The sequence below is a fragment of the Pleurodeles waltl genome, chromosome 1_1 (assembly GCF_031143425.1).
Source record: "Pleurodeles waltl isolate 20211129_DDA chromosome 1_1, aPleWal1.hap1.20221129, whole genome shotgun sequence".
Lineage (NCBI taxonomy): Eukaryota > Metazoa > Chordata > Amphibia > Caudata > Salamandridae > Pleurodeles > Pleurodeles waltl.
Genome location: NC_090436.1, coordinates 572,213,655 through 572,232,965, shown reverse-complemented (window position 1 = coordinate 572,232,965; position 19,311 = coordinate 572,213,655).

The following is a 19,311-nucleotide window of genomic DNA, read 5'->3' as shown; positions in this document are numbered from 1 at the left end:
ACATGAGTCCAGCCTGTCAAATCAGGCCTGAATATGCACACTTGCACCTATGGTGTTCTTAAATATGTGTACAGCCTGCGAATGTAGGCTTGTGCGTCCACCCGGGCATGTAGGCCCAGGGGTTGAAGAATACCCATGTGTGTTTTCACTAGCTATGAGAGCTGCTCTGCCCATAGATTAGCATGGGAGACGTTTACAATTACTCCTAGCTGCAAAAGTGGATTGCAATGGAGCATCCTCATAATTTTTTCTATCATTGGATTCGTCCTGACAAACCCTTTCCTATGGCAAAGGTGGTTTTGTTAATAATAACTTAGAAATGCCACTTCTAGAAAGTGCGCATTTCTATGCTCTAAAACACCTTTGTATGCCTTTCAAATTTGACTCTAATCCACACTGGAAGCTACGGGAGCACATCTGTGCATTCCCCAGCAACAGCTATGAACTGTGGGCACACAACTGGAACAACAGATTTCTGCATTTGAGAGCCTGGCTGGGTAGGCTGGAGGGAGAGGTATTGACACTTGGCTCCTTGGACCCAGGCTATGGCCCCACTAATTATTACAATCTGCATTCCAACGTGGATGACAGACAGGACTGAAATTTAGGGGAGACATATGTGTTTCAAAGGGGAACCCTCAGAACCTCCCCTGACTTCAAAGGCATGCTGCAGTATAAGTACTGGTGCCACACCACAGCAAACTAGAGATAAGCTAGTGGGGATGTAGGACCAGAGATACTGGACTGCATGGGGCACACTGCCAGAGGAACCTGACAACCAAGAGATACGCTAGTGGGGATGCAGGACTGGAGATACTGGACTGCGTGGTGCACATTACCAGAGGAACCTGTTGTGCACAAGAAGCAATTACTGCCTTTGGAAGGGACCATACACCCTTCCTAAATTGTGACTGGCCTGAGCTGATTGCCTGCTGCTAAGTGGCACCCTGAAGTGTGCTCTTCAAGGGCTTGTTGGCTTGTCTCGTTCTCTGGTGGAGGTCTTGTGGACATTAAAGCCCTCCTGCAAGGAACCTACAACTTCTATCGGTTCTAGCGGTTCCCTTCTAAGTGCCAGCATCATCTGCTGGATTCCACCTAGTAGCAGCAGTGTGAGTGTGGAAATAAGTTTTGTGACTGGAGACTGGATTGCCTGGTGATAATCCCTCAAAGTACTGCCTGCATTCAAGGACTGTGGCCCTTTATCATGAGGCCTCGACAACCATAAGTGTCTTGATGGTGATGACTGAATTCAGTGGTTGCGGGACCTGCGGGACCCGCTACATCAAATGTACTGCATTTCTCTTGTGCAACACGACGACTGCATGCCCATTGTGTGCGGTTTCCAATTCACAGGTTGTGAACCTCAGAGGTTGGGGCATACCCGCACTGGATGTTATGCCCAATTTCCAGGAAGGGTGGGAGGAGCAGATTCATGTACTGGAGAGCCTGGCTTGGTTATAGTGACCCTCTACCCGTTCTTGGTAGAACAGGGCCCCTTCCGGAAGGCATGGTGCAGAGACCTTTGAGTGAACATTCAAAGTGGGGGCCTAACCTCCATTTGTTGACTGCTGCCTGATCAATCTGTTATCTATTCCTTTTCCCCAGCTTCCCCCTGAGACCCTGAATAAGTGTGGCTTTGGCCGCAAGCAGCCTAGGACCCAGGGAAAGGTCTCTTTCATCTCTAGCCTATGGGGCAAGGTAGTAGGGGTTTGTGGAATGGCTAATGAGGATTTGGGCCCATGGGGTCTGCAAGTACATTGACAACTGACCTGCTGTCTATTAGTATACTGCATTATGGTGTTGGGAGTGAGTGTGTGCAAGTGCATGCTATACAAGCCCACCTAAAACCTGTGGCACTGCATAGGGGTGTGGAGAGAGTGTGTGGGAGTGAGTGCCTGGGATCAACTGCACAGCGGTGTTGCGGTACAGGTTTCCTCGCCAAAAAATTATCACAGGTGACATTTTATCCCTTGCATCCTAGGCTCACAAGGCTTATTAAGAGTGCTGTAGATATTGGTGTGTACACATTGCTGCTATTGTTGTGAATAGAATAATTGCTAAAGTGGGTCTCATGCTGACAAAGTTCAGCACTGCATGAGGGTGTTGGGAGGGAAAGTAGGATTTTTCTCAAGTGTACCTATGGCTGAAGTCATTTTAACACGGTTAGACCTAGTACTGCTAGTGATCTTTTGGAAAATTGATTTATGCCTAGAAGTACATGATTTACACATTGTGTTTGGTATGGTGTGTTTTGAATACAAATCTTCTTTACATACACAACTTGCGAAGCCTCTTTTGTGATGCTCAGTCACTTTATTGTGTAAGAGTGCTGTGCCAATGCATTACACATTGCCACTTTGATAAGCCTGACAGTTCAGTGCCAAGCTACCCAAGGGTGAACGCAGGTTTAACAGTGAGTATAATCATCCACCCCTGACAGGAGTGGTAGGTTCTGATTGGCTAGGGCCTTGCTTCAGGCAACCAGAACCTGCCACCATTAACATGCACAAATTGTTACCCAAAATTGCATATTTGAAAAAACTTTGACACTGGAGCAGATACATTGTGCCTGCTTGTGGACTATTTTGTTCATTCAGTGTGAGCCCAAAAGATTCCCTTTTGCTAAATTCCCTAATCTTTTTGGGAAGGAGGTTTTACTTCAGGAAATCATCATTTATAGCAAGTCACTTTTAGCCACATTTGCAAATAGAAGTCTCTACCAACTTACTAGCAGAAAAGATATCTTACCAAACCACTTAAGGTCCTGAAATGTGCAGACTATGTAGTGCTGCATGTAACACCTCCTGTGGTGAGCACGCCAGGAATCTTGGTATCATCCTGGACAGCAAACTCACCTTGGGATCCTAACTCAATGCAGTGTCAACCTCCTGCTTCTTCATCCTGTGCATTTTACATAAGATTTTCAAGTGACTTCCCCAAAATGTGAGATGCACCATCACCCAAGCCCTTTTCACCAGTCAATTGGACTAAGATTACACCCTCTACATGGGAATCAAGGCCCACCTAGTTCAAAGACTACAGACCATCCAGAATACCACAGCACAACTCAATCTGGAACTACCTCATTGCACTCAAATGAACCCCCACCTCAAAAAACTCCACTGGCTCCTAGATGACAAGAGATGCCAGTTCAAGGTTCTCACTCACACATTCAAGGCCCTGCATGACTACAGACCCATCTACATCAACCGCTGTCTGAGATTCCACAAACCCTCCAGAAACCACCACTCTGCCTCCCTTGTGGTGGCCCATACCTCCTGCCTAAAACACAGCAGAGCAGTAGAAAGATGCTTCCGCTACCTAACAACCAAAGCCTGGAGCAGCCTCTCCCTGCACCTCAGGAACTACTCTACATGAGTTTTAAGGATGATGAAAACCAGGCTCTTCGACTATGACTCTGACCCTACTAGGTGACAAGTTGTGCTATATGAGTTGATTAACTGATTGATTGATTGAGAAAATGTTGATTTATTGACAACCACATCAAAATACACTATTTAGATGTGCTATACAATGCACAAGGGACACAATGTATCCTTATCATATTGTATGGAGGTAGATACGAGAGACAGAGGAGGGGTGATGGGCGATTTGATAGATGGGGAGCAGATGGATTAGGAGTACTGAGGGAGTAAGTCACATTAACAGGGAAAGCCAGGTGGGCAAGGGAAACAGAGGGTGAGGGAGAGCTAGAGGTTTGGGGAGAGAGCATTCAAGTACATATGTCTACAGAAGTTTGTATTGGTTTTGGAAGCTGTACACATATATTTTCATGTGTAAATATATGCATAAACAGTCCCACTTAAATTTAGGTGCCGATTTCCTTGAAGCTCATTTGGGAAATGATGAATCTATTTTATATTTTATAAATGGGGATCATTTGGGGCCGTTTGTGATGTGTATCTTTGTCAGGTTGCAACTTCTGAAGTTCTGGGCTTGTGTTTCTTTAGTTTGTAAAAGTATATTCCACGGAAAAATACAACATTTATTTAAATGCATAAATTTTTAACCACACAATATTATAAACTCAGCGTGAGCTAGACTTTTATATACACTAAAGCTATAAAAATACAAACGATCAATAGGTGATGTTTCTAGAATCTTATTTGTACAACACTGGCTTCTAAGAAGGAGCTGGTCTGCACAACATTAGGCCCTAAATACCTTGGCCTTTGCAACCCAGGAAGGATATGTAATAGAATCGAATCTTGGATGGGGTGTAAACATAATTGCCACTTCTTACTACCCTTTTGCTACCCTTAACCTCATCTGGCCCTTCTTAAAAATTAGAGTAAATCTATGACCGTTCATATCCAGTTTACTTTACCTATAAAATTGCACACCACTCTAGAGGTTTTCATAGAGCAAGAATTTTCCTCGAACTCTTAACTTTTCTCTGTCACATTTCTTCATGAAGATTTCAAAGAAAGATTTTGACTGGAATTCATTAATATCCTGTAGCTTCATATCTAATTTCTGTATTTCATTAATTATTATCTTCATAGATACAGAGTTAGCCTGATTTGGGGTTATTCAGGGAGTCAGGGTGAGCGTTTTTAATCAATAGCATATCCCGTTATAAGATCCTGAACGTGTCCTACTTTTGCCGCAATGCCTACATCGAATACGTCCTTCTTTTTATGAGATATGGGTCCTTAGTCACTATCTTTATGCAATGGATTGTTGCGTGTAAAAAGCAGGACTGCGCTGCATGACGGAAAATTGGTAGATTAGAGGGTCAACTGCTGATTAATAGTGGCGCTATCACTACAAAGGCTGTATACCACAATGCAGAGCCTTGGCACTAAAGTAAGCTAGAGGTGTTGCTGCTGCCTGTAGTATTTGGACCCGTAGGGCATACTACAGTACAGTTTCTTAGGCGAAAACAACATCAGAAGTGTAAGTCGCATTGTATGTGTATTTTTGTGTATAAGGCGTGTAACTTATAGGTATCCCCTGTGAAAAAAGTCTTGCTCCTTCCTTTGCAATTGGTTTAATTTTGCATTATGTTTTTTTGACTCACTACCAATTCTTATTTGTAAATCTGCTTAATTAAACGCATTGCATGTCATAGAGAATCAGAGGCAAAATGTTTGCTGTGTATACATGCAGATGGGCATTGAATATTTTGCCTGACAATTACAGTGGACAAAATACAATTAGCTATGGCCTACTGACAAGCCTCCATCTATCAAACTTTGGCCCAGATTTAAGAAGGCCTTGCCTCTCTTTGTGTCATATTAGTGTAATTTTTTCTGATGCTAATATGGCTCAATGAGGCCAAATTTGCAGCACCAGATTTACAAAGTGGTGCAATGCATGAACTGCGCCACTATGTAACCCCTTGCGTGCCTGTGCCAGGCATAATGTATGTATGTAAGGGGAGAGTTCCCCCATTAGGGGGAACGCAAAAATGGTGCAGTGGAATCTATGAGTTCTATTTTTAATGGCTGCACAGAGCAGGCATTAAAAGGGGGCACACCATTATTCTTAATGGGTCCCTATGTACACTGCAGGTTTAGCGCCCACATTTTTGGCTCTAATCCTGCAGTCCCTAACATGCGCCATGGTGCCATGTTTAAGATGGCGCACATATGGTGGTGTTAGGGAGCAGGGTGAGCGCAAGGAAAGTGGTGCTGCATGCAATGCAGCGCCACTTTTCTTACATTTGGGCCTTTGTCCTTCCTCTTTAGGGTGGGAATTTGTATTTAAACAGGGGGAAAGGTATGCCTATTCCTCTAACAACTATATTTGTTTGTGATCAACATGTCAGAAAGGTATGTTTGTAGCACTTTTCTGCCAAAAATCATAATTTGGGTCTTATCAATATTAACCCGAAGAGAGTTTTTGTATAGATGAAATTCTTCTTTACATTTCAAACCAGTATATGTAAGAGCCATTCATAAGTAACAGCAATGATTTCGGATGAAGAATATTACCTCCTCCACCCTGTGAAACTAACAATGGGCAAATTTATAGCTAACCACCAGCAGTTCCCTTCCAGGTACAAAACTTCTGATTATTCTCCACCAAGGTTTCTGTCGGCCTTCCACCAAACCTTTAAACGTTTTTTGTTTTTCAGAAACAAACTCCTAAATTGAGAATTTGTTTCTGAAAAACAAAAAAACTATTGACTCCCGCACCCTGGGAATTTTCTCCATGGGTTTGAGGGTCATTGTTAGTTTTTCCTAGTGACAGACATAAAAAAGGCCATTTCTTCATTCAGCCTAAATAGGGTGGGCAGTGTAAGGCCTTCCTCCAACTGCCCCTAGTTCATTGGGCCATTGGAGGAAGCTTTTGAGTGAGGAAGTCAACAGGGGCTCCCTTGATGGAAAGCGTACAGTCCAGTGTCTCTAAATTAGGCAATGGACTCCGCGTTTGGTATATAGGGTACTCCATTGCATTTAGCATGGAATACCCTGTTTGCCAAACTCAAAATCAGGCCCTAAATCATGATTCAACTTGCTCAGTAAAAAAGTGTGTACTAGCCTCAGAGATTGTTGCAGGTTTTGTGGTGACACATCGTTTTATGGGTTGGTCTTGCCATTTGATGCAATTTCACACCACCCTGATCTAGTCTTTACCTTCACATAGTGTATAAAAGATAAAGATATTTTGTCAGTCTTCCCCATGAAGTTAATAACAAATTATGTTCAATGTCAAAGAGCTTTTAGCGTACATACAACGTAGTAAATTAGTAGGAACCAGTATATTGTAATATTGTATCACTTTTATATTCATTTTCAAGAAACAATGGGAAAGATGTGGAATAAATTAAGATCATTCTAAGGTGATTCTCGTGGTCTTCAAAATCGCACTTCGAGCAGCGTATGCGATGAGTTATATCGCCCAACTTTAAGTGAACCTCGGCATACCATGAGCCCTCGAGAGGCAGAAATACTGCGATGGTGCTTCCGACCCGCAGATGCAGTTAGGGGCCTCATATCCCACATGGTGTTACAGCTAGAGCAATCCGCAGCGAGAAAATGTCAGACCTTAAAAATGATCCCATGCATGACACGTTCCTTTATAGCATAAACAGCGTGGATTTAATTGCATCATCTCCGTAGGTGGGAAATAGCCTAATTATGTAGCTGAATGCTCGAGGCGTTGTTCGAAACAATGTCGCACTGTCTCACGGTTTAGTTGGAAGTTCGAAGTCAGAATGAAAGTATAATAATGCGACTGTTTTTGTTTGTAAATTATAGACTAATTAATAGCCATTCACAATTAAAACACTATAGAATGATACTCAGGAGAGTCACAGGACATCTGATGGACTACTCACATTGATGATCACCATGGACGTTATTTAGGGGTCGCAACTCCGACCCCTGACTTGCTCTTTGCGACCCATGGCACTGCTTTTGTGACACTTGGCCTCAGAGGTGGCAAAACTAGTTTCAAGAACAAAGGAGCAGCTCGTTTTCATAAACCTTGGTTGGGGCTTCACTTTCCTTGTTTTCGGTCAGTCTTTTTATTTCAGTAAAAGTGAATAATACTATATTATTATTTACTGTAGTATTCACTATTGGTGCAATAAAAATGGAGTGCAATTAGTTGGAATATGACAATCACTGGTAGCTGAGGTAAGTAAAATATGCTTTTGAATATATATTGTGTGCTTGATTGTGGGTTGGAACGTGTCTATGTGAGAGCCAATCGGTGTATGCATGAATGTGTGTGAGTGAAGTAAAGGTCAAATACCCTGCAATGTCGCATCCGCTAGCCCTGGCATTTTGGTGAATTGACGTCCATGATAGTCACGTAAAACACTAGTGTGCAAGCAGCACACATCATCAATGATGGTACTATTTACACTTTGAAATTCTTTCTTACAATTCTTTAAGGCCATTATATAATGTGACTAGCTAAATTCAGAAAGTTCCAAACATGAAACAAACTTAGAAAAATGGTAGCTAAAAGAAATGCAGAAAGCAAAGAAAAGTTACATACATTTCTCCCTCATTTACGCTTATGGGTGTTTTTGTCTGCACGCAGGGCTGGCTTTAGGGCCAGTGTTTTGAAATATCTTCTGAATGTAAAAGCACCTACTATAGAGTTTCTTGTATGTGCTGTAATGTTCAGTCAAAAATAACAATATCAAGACAATTCTGGTGATTAATGCACCTGATGGAGAGTTATTAGAGTTTTGTCTAGTGTCAGTTTTGACTGATCATAAAGTAGACCAGAGGGTTAATATCCCTGCTGCAAAGCATGGGTACCCCACAATTGTATTTTATGTAGATAGCTCAGTGAATTACTGCTTTTATCACAGAGATCCTTTGGTTACATGCAATTTATAAGTTACAATCCCAATATAACATAGCGACCTGCGTGCTGTGATGAAAGAGGTGCATGCAAACTGCAAGCTATAGGTTAGAACATTATGGTTTTCCACAATGTTACAACTTGGGTTTCAGTTTGTCACAGGCATGCACCTTGTCCAAGCAGGAACCACAATCCTAGTCAGAGTAAGTCACAAACACACCCTAAATTAACCTGTGCTCGTCCCCTGGTAGCTTTGCACAAAGCGGGCAGGCCTAACTTAAGAAGCAATGTGTTAAGTAATTTTGCAGCACTGTAAAACAGTGAAAACACCACCCAAAAAGATACCACTCTGGTTCGATATATAGACCTTGATTTAATGTACAAAACAAAACCAAAACAATAAAACTCAAATAAGTAGAACTTTTTTTTTTTTTTTTAAGAATAAAGGTACAATAAAGGTACAATGGCACTTAGAAGTAATAAGTGCCTACTTGGAATATCTGGTCAAGCAGGACTGGGACAAACTCAAGAGTTCAGGCCAACTGTGATGCAGAGCAGTCCAGCTACAGTGACTAAGTAAGGCTGGCTGAACAGAAGTACCTTCCTTCTGGTTGCATTTGTGAAGATGGGTGCAGAGGAGGCGATGCACCAGTGTCAATCCTGCAGCAGAGGAGATGTGTTGATTTTCCCCATGCAACAGCAGTGATGTGGTGGCACCCAGGTGCAGTGGTTCTGATGGTGATGAGCCATAGTTGATCCCCACAACAGAGGAGATGTGTGTACTTTTTCCCATGCAGTAGCGGTGATGCAGTGACTCTGAGATGTGGCTGTTCCAAATGCGATGCACCGGTTCTATCCTTGCAGCAGCGTTGATGTGTCAGAGTTGATTCTCTCAGTAGAGGCAATGCAGCACTTCTGAACCTTTCAACCCGGGCGATGTGCCAGTTCTGTCACTCGCAACATCAATGATGCATTGGTTCTGGCAGAAGCAGCACTTTATGCCTACCTCCAAGGGCCCACAACAAGATTGGCACTACTTGGCAGGGCAAGATAAATAGTTTGCAGAGTCCACGTACTGTAGCAGGAAAGGTGGATGTCTTTTGTGTCCCTGAGGCTTCAGAAAACAGGAGAACAGTTAGTTGGCTCTTGCAGTCCTTCTGGGTGTTGGCTTCAGGTGATGTGCGTCCAGTCCTTCCCACCCAGGCAAGGAGGGCAGCAGGTCACCACATCAAGAAAGCAGTTCTTTCAGAGCAGCCGTCCCACAGATTAGAAAACCTTGTACTACCACAGCAGTCCTTCTTCCTGGCATAAAATCAACAGGTCCAGAAATGTATTAAGTTGGTAGAGTCAGAAGTCCAGTTCTTACACCCAGTGGCGCCTTTGGAGTGGGGAAGAAATCAAAGAAGAGTCTTTGAAGTGCACAGGAGGCCATCCTGCCTGCTCGGGCTCCAGACTCACTACACTGGGTTATGCTGCCCTTTTTGTGGGGATAGGACACAGCGTATGGAGGCGCAACTGAGCAAGTGCTCAGCTCCACCACGCCCAATAATCCAGGTAATGGCCCACTGAAGCCCATCAGGCACACCTAAGTTCCCATTATGGGTGGTGTCTACATGGAATACAGAAAGCACAGCTATCACCCACCCCAGGCAAGTGATTCGAGTCTCACATGGTTTAGAGCAAGAAAATGCCATCTGTCTTAAAGTGGCATTTTCAAATTTGTAACAACAAATCAAACTTTAGCATTAATAAGTACTTATCATCACAATTCCATAGGTATTAAACACAACAGCTCTATCTCCTCCCAGTCATAAATGACAGCTTATTAAATGTAATAAGGATTCCCCGATGGTATCCTTTGAAAGGGGTAGGCCTTGCAGAAGTGAAAAAGGACTTTGGGAGTTTTTCATCACCAGGACATGTAAAACTTAAAAGTAGATGTCCTACCTTTTACATATATTTCACCCTGCCCTCTGGGCTGTCCAGGGCCTACTCTAGAGGTGTCTTACATGTATGAAATCCTGATGTTGCTAAAAAAGGGTTTGTTTGGATAGAATTCAATACTTATTAGTGAAACCAACACCAATCACTGCATCACTAGGTAAATCCTGAGTCTGTACTTCTCCAGACAAAGCACTCTTAAAATGTTCTGCAGGCTGATATGGATGATGTGATTCCTACATATTGCAGTCCTCTTTACCCTACATACCACTTTATACACACTGATTTTCACATGTATGTTTTACTTTCTCTATATATTATATGTGTTATGTAAAGTGTTATGACACCAAATACTTGTATGAAAAGTCTTATAAAAAATAAATATGTGTGAGATGAGTACCTGTGAGAGGGTCTGTGGAGAGATGAGGAGCACTTTTGGAGGGCGGTAGTGAGGAATTCTTTGGAGAAGAAGGTAATTTGGGAATGGGGGCACCAACAAATATTGTCACATTGGTCGACACCAGCCCTAAAGCCAGCCCTGTCTGCATATGTATTAGAAATCATTGTGCCCTTGCCATGTAGGTAGATGTAGGTAGTAGAATTAGCTATAACTCTGATCCTAAGGTAACTATAACTCGTGTCCTCTCCATGCACTGCCAATTAACCTACAAATTCAGGCACTCATGACATCTTTGATAACATCATTAATAATATCAATGTAATATTAGTGTTAGAAATGGGGTCTTTGGTTGGCAGTCAGGTTACCCCCTGTCCAAGCAAGGGCCCTCACTCTAGTCAGGGTAAAAGAGAATCACCCTCAGCTAACCCCCACCCACCCCCTTGGTAGCGTTGCACCAGCAGGCAGGCTTAGCTTCAGAGTGCTAGGTATAAAGAATGTATACCAACATACACAGTAACTCAATGAAAAATCTACAAAATGACACACCACAGGTTTAGAAAAATAGAAAATATCTATCAAAACAAGACCAAAACGACAAACATCCACAATACAGAAGTCAAGTTATCAATTAAAAAGCAAAAAGAGTATACATGTAGTTTTGAACACAACGCTAACGCTGTTAGCGTGAAAATTTACCTGGCTGCATCAAAATTAACCCTGCACAGGCGAGCGTGCATCAAAAAGAGCTTGCGATGCGTCAGTATCACCCACGAGCAAGACCTTGCGTAATTTCTCCTTCAGTTGAGTCGGCATACGTTGTTTCTTCTCTCCGTAGGAGAGCAATGCGTCGGTTCGAACCGCACTCTCGGGTCCGAGTAGGCCTTGCGTAGTTTTTGCTGCATGATGATCCGAAAACCACGCAGAGCGGGTTGCGATCTCACTAGCCTCCATCAGCGATGCTGCGTGTCATTTCTCCAGCCGCGGGCATCGTTCTTCCAGTCGCGTTGTAGGCGAGCATCAATTTTCAACCTCAAAGCCGGCGCCGCGTTGATTTTTCAGTTGCAGATCGGAGTCGCGTTGATCTTTTCCCCTCACGGCAGTCGGTGTGTGGATTTCTCACTCTTGATCTGCCAGCTTCTCCTTTGAGGGTCCCAGGAACTGGATGGGCACCACTTGGCAAAGTAGGAGTCTCAGCAGAGGCTCCAGCTGCTGGCAGAGATAAGTCTTTGCTGTCCCTGAGACTTCAACAACAGGAGGCAAGCTCTAAATCAAGCCCTTGGAGAGTTATTCACAAGAAGGAAGGCAACACAAAATGCAGTCATTGCCCTCTAGCACAGGCAGAAGCAGCAACTGCTGGATAGCTCCAATCACAGGCAGGGCAGCTCTTCTTCCTCAGCTCTTCAGCTCTTCTCCAGGCAGAGGTTCCTCTTGGTTTCCAGAAGTGTTCTAAAGTTTGTGGTTTTGGGTGCCCTTCTTATACTCATTTTGCCCTTTGAAGTAGGCTTACTTCAAAGGAAAGTATCTCTTGTTTGTGAAGTCCTGCCTTGGCCAGGCCAGGCCTCAGACACACACCAGCGGGCTGGAGACTGCATTGTGTGAGGGCAGGCACAGCCCTTTCATGTGTGAGTGACCACACCTCCCTCCCTCCTAGCACAGATGGCTTCTCAGGAAATGCAGACTACACCCCAGCTCCCTTTGTGTCACTGTCTAGTGAGAGGTGCAACCAGCCTAACTGTCAAACTGACCCAGACAGGGAATCCACAAACAAGCAGAGTCACAGAAATGTTTTAAGCAAGAAAATGCTCACTTTCTAAGAGTGGCATTTTCAAACACACAGTCTTAAAATCAACTTCACCAAAAGATGAATTTTTAAATTGTGAGCTCAGAGACCCCAAACTCCACATGTCTATTCTCTCCCAAAGGGAATCTATACTTTAAACATATTTAAAGGTAGCCCCCATGTTAACTTATGAGAGGGATAAGCTTTGCAACAGTGAAAAATGAATTTAGCAGTATTTCACTGTTAGGACATATAAAACACATTACTATATCTCCTACCTTAACCATACACTGCACCCTGCCCTTGGGGCTACCTAGGGCCTACCTTAGGGGTGCCTTACATGTAAGAAAAGGGAAGGTTTGGGTACACTTGCCAAGTCGAATTTACAGTTAAAACTGCACACACAGACACTGCAGTGGCAGGTCTGAGACATGATTACAGAGCTACTTATGTGGGTGGCACAACAGTGCTGCAGGCCCACTAGTAGCATTTGATTTACAGGCCCTGACACCTGTAGTGCACTTTACTAGGGAGTTACTAGTAAATCAAATATGCCAATCATGGATAAACCCATTACATACAATTTACACAGAGAGCATATGCACTTTAGCACTGGTTAGCAGTGGTAAAGTGCTCAGAGTGCAAAAGTCAACAGCAACAGGTCAGGAAAAAAACGAGGCGAGAGGCAAAAAGATTGAGGATGACCCTGCATAAGCAAAAAAGTCCAACAGGAAGGCATTCGGTTTAGGGACCTCAGCATAGGTGGTGCACCCATAGGTGCACTGCTGAGGTGCCCACTGTAATTTTAAAAGCAGACATGCCTTGCTGGCTGCCTTTAAATTGAAGTATCATGAAAATTCGACTTTGGAATTAAAAGTACTTTTGAAGTCTTGAACTACCTCATTTTTACGTATAAGTCACCCGGAAGGTTTTCCCTAGGTGCCCACAGGCTTGGGTGCTATGTTACTATAAGCAGTCGCCTTATACTTTTTTTTTTATGAACTCTGGTGAGGTATAATAGCCAAATTTGTTTGTCCCTCACTATAGTGAATGGGCTCCAGAGGCTAAAATGGGGAGACTTTATTTTAATTTTATAGAGTCCAAATAGGAGCCAAATATTTCAGGTTTGGTATCAAACTGATTGTTATTATAAATTCAACAACTTGCCATTGTCGAATTTAATATAACTAGTTCAGCAAAAGAGATTTAGAACGCTACCTGAAAATTGCCAACTTCAGCTTTGTAGGGCCCTTCTCTGATTGGCCAGCCTCTGGCAGCCTGGCCAGGGTGCATTGATGAGGTGTGAAGTGGCCTGGGCTGAAGACAAAGATTGAGCCCGGGGGAGAAGATCTGCCTCAGGAGATGGTGGACCAGGATGGGGGAAGAGCAGCCAAACCGGTCTTCAAAGGAGGGAAGGACATTTGGAGCAGCTCTGGACCTCCCCAATTTCCTGCAAAACCCAGACAACTAAGTGTCCTTTTGATTAGATGAGGAAAGGGCACGAGAGAGGTGTGTTGAGGATTTTTTGCCACACCAGTGGGTGGGCTCAGCCAGACCTAACCTCCAAAATTCATTTTCTGCCATTTTGGATTTTTAAGGAATGTTGCTCCCTGGGATTTATGTTTGCCACACTTCTCAGGAAGTAGTCATCTAAGAGGGTTGTGTCCTGCCTGTGATTGGGCTGTTGTCCCACTCTCGCTTTTCACCCCAGAAACAAGAATACATTTGGCAAAGCTACACCCACACCTTAGATCTGTACAAGGAACAATGACAGTAGAGGAAAGACTTTGCTGCTGGTCCCCTGACCTGCGCCTGGACACTGCACTCTGAAGGGCTGCACCAGCTGCATACTTGGACTTCACCACTAAAAGGACTTTGCCTGTCTTCATCTGGTTCAATAAAGGGCTCCCTGCTTGCTAGAGGTGCAAAATAGCTAACCAGTGTCCCCTGCATCAAAACCTCAAGGAACTGACCAGCTGAACAATTGCTAGTAGTCATTATTGGAGTTGAACCAGGTGCGTTCTGGGAGTTGAAGTCCTAACCCTCAAGGAGCAACGCAGAGCTTCTGGAACTTTGTGATGCATTGTGGACCAGACATTTGGAGAAGATGAGAGAACGTTTGATAAAAAACTCAATAAAGTGACCTATCCACCGTGGTGAGTCAAGCCGGCTTACCTCATCCACGGCCTAGCCTGACTTGCAGGTTCGACCTGCTGACAAGCTCTGGAGCCCCAGAATTCCAGGATTTCATCAGGGGCTCCTGGAAAGGTGATTCACCAAACTTGCATCAAAATCGGCTTGCTGTTGAGGGTCGACCGCCTTTAGTAGGAAAAAGCTCAAATCCATATGTAAAAAGTTGACCTGGACTTCCCGCGCAGCGTGTCTGAGGAAGGCTCGAGGGACATTTGATCAAGATTCAGCTTTGGCCCAGATGAAGATTTACATACTGAAAAATTGTCCGAAGGTAGAATTCTCACCGAGGTTTCTCTTCTGTGACGCATATCCAAACAGGGCTCCAGGGAGGTCAGATTGCATTGGTGATTTCATCCCGCTGAAGAAAATCTTCAAGAAAAAGACTAAGGCCATCGTTACAAGTTTGGCAATGCGAGGACCGCCACGTTGGAGGTGGCAGTTCGCACTGCCACCGGTCCAGTGGAGGAGACTGCCATATAATGCTCATGGGGGTGTTCCCAACGGAACACAGCCAAGATATCGCCATACCGTCAGTGCAGATGGACCACCATGGCCGGCGGCAGGCATCTCTAGTCTCGTGGGGACCATGTTACCACCGAGCATATTACAAGGTTCCACACTGCCAGCATTTCCGGAGCGGTCGGGCCGCCACTGAAATTCTGGCAGAAATGAACAGCATAAAAGGAGACACTCACTTTCAGGAACACAGACACATCTGGAACCGTCATGAAACCTGAACTTGAAGTCTTCCCACTGTTATTGATCACCGTATGGCTCCAGAACCAGATACAGCGACGAAGATAACAACCGTAAGTACACCCACCTAGCACACACTGGAGGAAAAGGCATTAGTACATACCCACACACATAACACACAGCCGAGATGGCTAGCGACGGCCCCACCAACACGCAAACAAACACCCGTACCAACACACATACACACCAACACACACACACACACAAAATACACACACCACAGTCAACATACACGTGCCATCCACATACCACCCCACACATACACATCACAGCCAATGTCAAACACAAACATACACAACACCACAGACGCACACAATGACATCACTACCACAAACACACAAAGGCATTGGCAAGGAGCAACACTGCACACCTCCACATGAAAACACGCAATGACAGCAACACATGACAACCACATACAACCAATCTATACCAAAACACTGCCACACAACATTTCAGATGTCACACCACGTTCACACAACATACAGCTCACATGACAAATCCATCACCATACACATGCAACACATCACACCAAGTAAAATGCACAAGGAAACCACACAACACATGCTGCAACACAATCACATCACACACAAACCAAATTGCACCAATACAACACATCCATAAAGAAGGTTAGGCAGGAGAAGTATGTCTCCATTGAGACCAACAGGCGGTGGACCCATGTATATTAGACATGAAATACTAAACCAAATAATATGTACAAAATGGGCCAACAGGCGAGTCCAAACAGTCCAAGTGCCACCAGGCTCATTTAGCACTTGTGATTGCCCCAACTTGACTACTGACTGTAAAGTGGCCTCCACATGGTAGGGGCATCAAGTGGGCAGGCAGGCACCTCAAAGGTAATGGGGTGGTGGTCAAGGGGGTTTGGGTTTGGGAGTGGGGTCCTTGGGTTTGCCCTAGGGTTTGGGATGGGCTTGGGCTTGGGATTTGAATTAGTTGGAGGTTCTTTAGGTTTGTCCTTGAGAGGGGGAAGCTTGGTTTTGGTGGGGGTAGATTTTTTGGTAGGGGGAGGGGCATGGACAACACCAAGGGGGACAACGGAGGACTGGGAGGTGGAAGAGCTGGGGGCAGGGAGGGACACAGTGTGCTTTGTGGAATCACAGGGTGGGAGACTGATAGGCAAGAGGGGAAACTCAGATAGGAATCTTTTCTTAGGGACACAAGGGCAGTTATGGGGAAAGAGTTTGTGAGTGGAGGGAGAGGGAGTGGTTATGAGGTGTGTCTGTGTAGGAGTTTTGGGTGCAGGTGCGTTGATGGAAGGCATGTGTGTGCTGGGTGTCTGTTGGGAGTGTGAGTGCAGGCATATAGGTGTTTTGGGAGGAGGAGGGAAGGAGGCACAGGGACATGCCATGATGGAGGGGTGATTTTCTGTTGGGGTAGTACCTACAGGTAAGGTGGATGTGCTGCATGTGAGGTGTTGGTAGCTGTGGTGAGTGCTCATGTGGTGAATGTGGTAGATACTGTATATGCAGGTCTAGAAGTGTGCTGACTGTGGGTTTGATGGGACTTGTGGCTGGATCATGGAGTGTTTGTGTCATGCCAGCAGGTGTGAGTGTTGTAGTGTTTGTGAAGGAAGGAATGGTGTTGAGGTCAGTGTAGGGAGTGGATGTTGTTGTGTGTGCAGGTGGGTGTTGTCTGTGTGCATGCTGGCGGTGGGTCTTGTGGTGGCTGTGTTTATCACTGTGAAACATGTCTGTTCACGTGGATGAATGGCGGTCTAACTGTGTGCTCTGGATGGGTGTGGGGAGAGTGATATGGGATAGGCAGAGGTAGCTGGAGGGGGGATGGAAACCAAAGGGACACTGGCTGTCGTCAGTGAAGAGGCTAGAGCCTGCAAGGATCTCTGCAGGCCAGCCGCAGCACCATGAATGCCTTCCAGGAATGCATTGCTCTGCTGTACCTGAGCTACCAGTCCCTGGATTGCATTCACAATGGAGAAGAAGCTCAGGAGGTCATTAGCCTTCTCACTGAGGGCAGCAGGGCTGACTGGGGCAGGAGCAGAGGTGCTTGCGGCGAAGGAGACGCTCACCCTCCTGGGTGAGTGGGCACGTGCAACTGGGTGGGGAGCACCAGGGAGGACAGTGCCGGGAAGGGGGGTCATGGACAAAGATAGTGCTGGCTAGTCCCAGAGGGGATTGCCACTGCCAGGGAGCATCCATTGGAAGAGGAATCCGAAGATGATGCAGATGATTCTGTCTCCCCATGGCACTCCCCTCACCCTCCATTCCACTGGTCCCCTCGGCTCTGCTGTGTCAGCCTCCTGGTTCTGTTGCTTCCCCACTCGTCGGTGTTCCTTCTCCTTTGCCTGATGATGCTGATGCGCACAAACACAGAGGAGGCGAGGGAGGGAGGGAGAGAAAGATAGGGTGGAAAAGGATCAATCCCTACCTACCATTAACACAGATCAACAAGTACATCACTCCAATTACATTATGGGATGCCATTATAATGACACTGCATTTCAGAAATTACATGTTGTGAATTGCAAGATGCAATGTTTATAAACCTGCTATTGTGAGAACATTCTGAATTATTGAATTGATCAAGGCTGAAACACTGCATAGCAGCATTGTTACTGCCAGGGTGATGTCATGCATGACATATAAACAACAGGGTTAGACTCCAGGGACCACCCAGGGGACTTACCACATCTACCACTATACCATAGTTGGAAAGGGTAGACCACAGAATGTTATCTGCTACAATAGATTATGCTGTGCTATTTGTCCAGAGAGTCACAGTAGCAGAATGCCATGTTTGTTTTCCTACACATATCTGACACTCTTGGATCAACATATGTCACCATGGTATAGTATCATGTCCAAAATACTGCCTCATTGAGGCCATCCATGTAGAGGACCCCTGATGCCACCCCCACAATCAGTCCATGGCAGCTACTGAGCAAGATAGAGATAGCCTCAGTCACTGTGAAAGCACTTACACCTCAGGTACATTGATTCACATGGAAGAAGCTGGTCTGACATAATGCTTAGGGTGTCCACACTCACCCAACCATCGAAATTGTCAATTGGATATATACTGACAGCATTGTCTTGCCACACATAATTGATTGAGAGCCTGGCAGGGTGACTGATTCCCATTGTCGATGTGCATCTGCCACTGATCACATGCACATCTGCCCACAAATAAGCCACCCAATCCGAGACAAGGCCCATCAAGTGTGAGGTAGGAGCCTGTACTTACCCCCTTGTGGCTGCTGTTTTGCCCTCATGTGCCCATCTTCATCAAGGTGGGACACCACCAAGATGCAGGCCATTAGTGGGGTCAGGGTCCGACAGGCACCCCTCCTTCATTGGGAGGACATCCTCAGCTAGGCCTCTGTGGTCTTCCAGGACCAGCGTCTCAGGTCCTCCCACTATTTTCTGCAGTGGATGCTCTGCTGGCTATGGATCCCCAGGGTCCGCACTTGCTTGCCGATGGATGGGGAACACCATTTTAATGAGGCCCATGGCAAGATGAGGTGTGTTATAAAAATAATTTTATTTCTCCTGAAGGCCAGATTCAGGTGCCTCCATGTCTCTGGTGGTGCCCTCCTCAACACTCCCGTAAAGGTATGCTACACGATCTGACACTGAGACATCAGATTCAATTACTGGCTAATGAGGAGGAGGCTGCTGGACCAGTGGCTGATGATGGGGACATGGAAAGTGATGAGGAGGCTGATGAGGAAGATACAGCTGAGTCTAGGAATGAGCTGATCAATCATTACTTCAGTAACATACAGGTATGTTGTCTTTGTATTGTCATGTGTATTGTTTCCAAATTGCCTTATGACAGTGCTCCTCATGGTCAGGCACATCATTGGAGATGTTCAGTGTACCTATTGCTATGTGTGATTTGTGGTGGGAGACAGATACCCTATCAGGAGCTGTGGTACAGATGGAATCCCACTGACTTGTGGTGAATGCAG